This window comes from Ascaphus truei, chromosome 8 (genome assembly GCF_040206685.1).
Source record: "Ascaphus truei isolate aAscTru1 chromosome 8, aAscTru1.hap1, whole genome shotgun sequence".
NCBI classification, from domain to species: domain Eukaryota; kingdom Metazoa; phylum Chordata; class Amphibia; order Anura; family Ascaphidae; genus Ascaphus; species Ascaphus truei.
Window position 1 is genome coordinate 40,379,365 of NC_134490.1, and position 3,654 is coordinate 40,383,018.

Here is a 3,654-nt window from a genome sequence, read left to right on the forward strand (position 1 = left end):
TCTATAATCTGTCACTCTGTAGCGCTTGATCGTGCGCGCACTGAGTGTGCCTTCATTGGTCAACATTCATTTGTTCCGATGTCGACATTATAATCGCGGCCTAAAGCAGCAGCCCAAGTTGCTGTTTTTTTAAATTTTTATTTAATTGTTTTTCCTTTAATATGTGCATCAATACAATCCACACAATGATAAGTAATAGTAGACTAAGTTGCCGACCGCTCCTTTGTCCTGTTATCGATCGACGAAGATTCGGCTCGAGGGTTCACTAAATGGCTGTCAGTGCAGCAAAAGAGGACCAAAGAGGCAAAGTTCTGTGGGCCAGATCAAGTGACCAGGCAGTCACTAGATACAATTGGTGCACTGCTAGAGAGAGGGCAGGGCTCAAAAAGGTGTGACAGAGCCTGTTTCAGAAGAGGAAGGGGATGTGACTTCGTAAAAGGTTGCTATAGAAACAAAACATGCTTGTTACATTATAATACATTCATAATGTCAGCTGTTTAAAAAAAATTCTACAAGTATTTTCTCATAGTACAGAACGAATTTATTTGAAAAAACACGTAAGATATTGCTTGGTCTGCCGCTTTAACGGGGCAGTACAGGCTGCATGTTTCTTTTTTTACATTTTCTCCCTATACGTACAGTAAAAACCTCTGTTTTCACCTCTAGTTTTTCCCCTGCACAGGTTTTTTTTTGTTGTTAACTGTATTTTATTCCTAAAAATGAGCCCAAACCCTAAATTTATATTGCAGCTAGACCCCTCCCACTTAGTGAGACTTCAAATAACCTTAGCTGAGAATATTAAAATAACACATTTCTTTGTGATAATATTATTTGTAGTCTACGCTGAAAACAGTGCGAATAAACAGCATGAGTTGCCACGCGGGCACTATAAAGCAGGCTTTGGCCTTTATGAAATTAAAAATAAAATGACAAAACAGCTAGGAAAATAAAAATAAGGTGATTTAATCTGCTTTTAAGGGCATTACATGGAGCTTACCTTCAAAATAGGTCGTTTTGGGGGAACTTTGCCCCTTTACTTAGCCATGAATTCCTATAATGAATGGTGATGTACATTCCCACTGTCTCTGTACGTTCTTCCTACGCACCACTTCGATTGTTAGCTCTTTGGGGCAGGAACTCCTTTTTCCTAATTATTATTATTTTTATGTTTCAAGTGCTTATTCCCATCATGTGTTATATAAGGGGTGTGCAAACGGGGGGGGGGGGGCAATATTTTGTAGGGGGTGGAACAGGGTGGTGATAGAGGCAGGTGGAAGGAGATGATGGCAGCGGACAAAGATTACGCGGTGGCGGGGGCAGCGGGCCGCCAGAGTGAAGCAGAGGAGCAGCCGGCAGAGGAGTTCGGAGTCACACAGAGACAGAGCAGGACAGCCGGGAGAGGAGCTCGGCCCAGCTGAACGGGAGAGAGGGGAGGACGAGTGGGAGAGATGAGGAGGAGGAGGAGGGAGAAGAGGAGATGAGGAGGGAGAGAGGATGGGGGGAGAGGAGATGAGGAGGGAGAGGAGATGAGGGGGGAGAGAGGATGGGGGGAGAGGAGATGAGGGGAGGAGAAAAAAATTTCAGTCATTATTATCTTATACTACTATGCTGATTTATTTAAAAACAAACATAACATTTGTCATGTTTTGCTGATTTAAAAATGTTATACCGATTAATAAAAGGGCCCGACTAATATCACGGATGAAAAGGGGGGCTCGGTGTAAAAAGTTTGCTCACCCCTGGGAGCCTCAGTATATTATTATGTCAAGTGTATTACTGTAGTGAACCGCTATGTACATAGATGGCGCTATATAAATAAAGATATACTTACAGCATCCTGCAGTTCCAGGTAATGCACGCTAGATGGTAGTGTGTGCCTCCACATTAGCCATTTGTGCCTGTAGCAGCATTGCTTAGCTACAATGTAGCGCTCAACCATGTAACACCTGTCTCATTTGCTTCCTATCAATAAAGTAGAAATACTGTAGCTGTGTTAGTTCAGTTGCAATAGTGCAAAGTAAATGAGTACTTCAGTATTAGGTGATACCTTTTTTATTTGGACTAACAATTGATATTATTATTATTATATCAATTGTTAGTCCAAATAAAAAAGGTATCACCTAATAATGAAGTACTTCCAAGTTATAACATGTTCTTATTATGTAGCACTAAGAGTGTACGTAGCACACTACATAAGAGTTTTGCAGCCACAGCGAGTCCATGCCACGAAGAGCCCGCAATCTAATGTTGGAGGCTGACGCACAGGGAGATAAAGTGACTTGTCCAGGGTTACAAGGATTTGAAGTCTGTTCACCCATTTCAAATGCAGTATTCTTACCGCTAGCTAAGAGAGATAGATGGAAAGAATGAGATATTCAAAATTATGAGACTGGATAACTTGGAATGAGAGACTGCCTTCCAATGAGTGAGACTGCCTTCTAATGAGGGAGACTAACTTCCAATGAATGAGACTGCTTCAGTAAAGAAACCATCTTCTAATGACTGAGACTGTTTTCTGAGTAAGACTGCCTCCTAATGAGTGGTCTTGTCCCACAATGAGTGAAACTGCTTTCCAAGGAGTGAGATCATGGTCTAATTATTGAGAATTCCCCTCTATGAGTAACTGTCTTCCAATGAGTGAAACTGCCTTCCAATGAGTAAGACTGGCATTCATTGAGTGTGACTGCCATGCAATGAGTGAGACTGCTATCCGAGTAACACTGCCTACCAATGAATAAGGCTGCCTGCTAGTGAAATAGACCATCTTCTAACGAACAAGACTGCCTCTCGATGAGTCAACGATCTTCTAATTAATGAGACTTCCCCTCTATGAGTGAGTGACTTCCAAGGAGTGAGCCTTCCAATGAGAGAGTGACTTCCAATGAGTGAGACTTCCAATGAGTGAGTGACTTCCAATGAGTGAGCTTTCCAATGAGTGAGTCTTCCAATGAGTGAGTCTTCCAACGAGTGAGCCTTCCAATGAGTGGAGTGAGTGACCTCCAATGAGTGAGCCTTCCAATGAGTGAGTGACTTCCAAAGAGTGAGCTTTCCAATGAGTTAGGGACTTCCAATGAGTGAGTGACTTCCAATGAGTGAGTGACTTCCAATGAGTGAGCCTTCTAATGAGTCAGGTTGCTTTCACTTAGATTATAAACCCTTCTGGCAGGGGCTCCCTTTGCCTTATGTTGTCATTTACTTATTGCTCTAATCCCCACTATTGTATTTTATTTCACCTGTTTCTCCCTGCATACACTGATGGCGCTACAATTACATACATACCAGTGAGATTGCACCCCAATAGGCGAGACTACCGCTCTTATAATTACTCGTAAGAGTGACTGCACCTTTAACAGAGAGCAAAGGGGCTCTATTGCAGAGAATGTGGGGCTGGAGCCTTTTGTCACCATGGAAGCACAACTTCAGTCTATGATTGGCTAATTATGGTGTCAGTCACCTCAGCCCCGCCCCTCGCTTGTTCTTGCCCGCCCTTTCTTTCTCTCTGGTCCCTTCCTGACAGGAAGCCCCGCCCCCTTCCCCCCCTCCGATTGGTCGGATTTGAGCTGGAACATTCCGGTGTCCCAGCGGCGGGATTGGCCGGCGGAGCGTTCCATTGCGGGCAGGAGGGGGGTCCAGGCCTAGGCTCGGGCTGCGGGG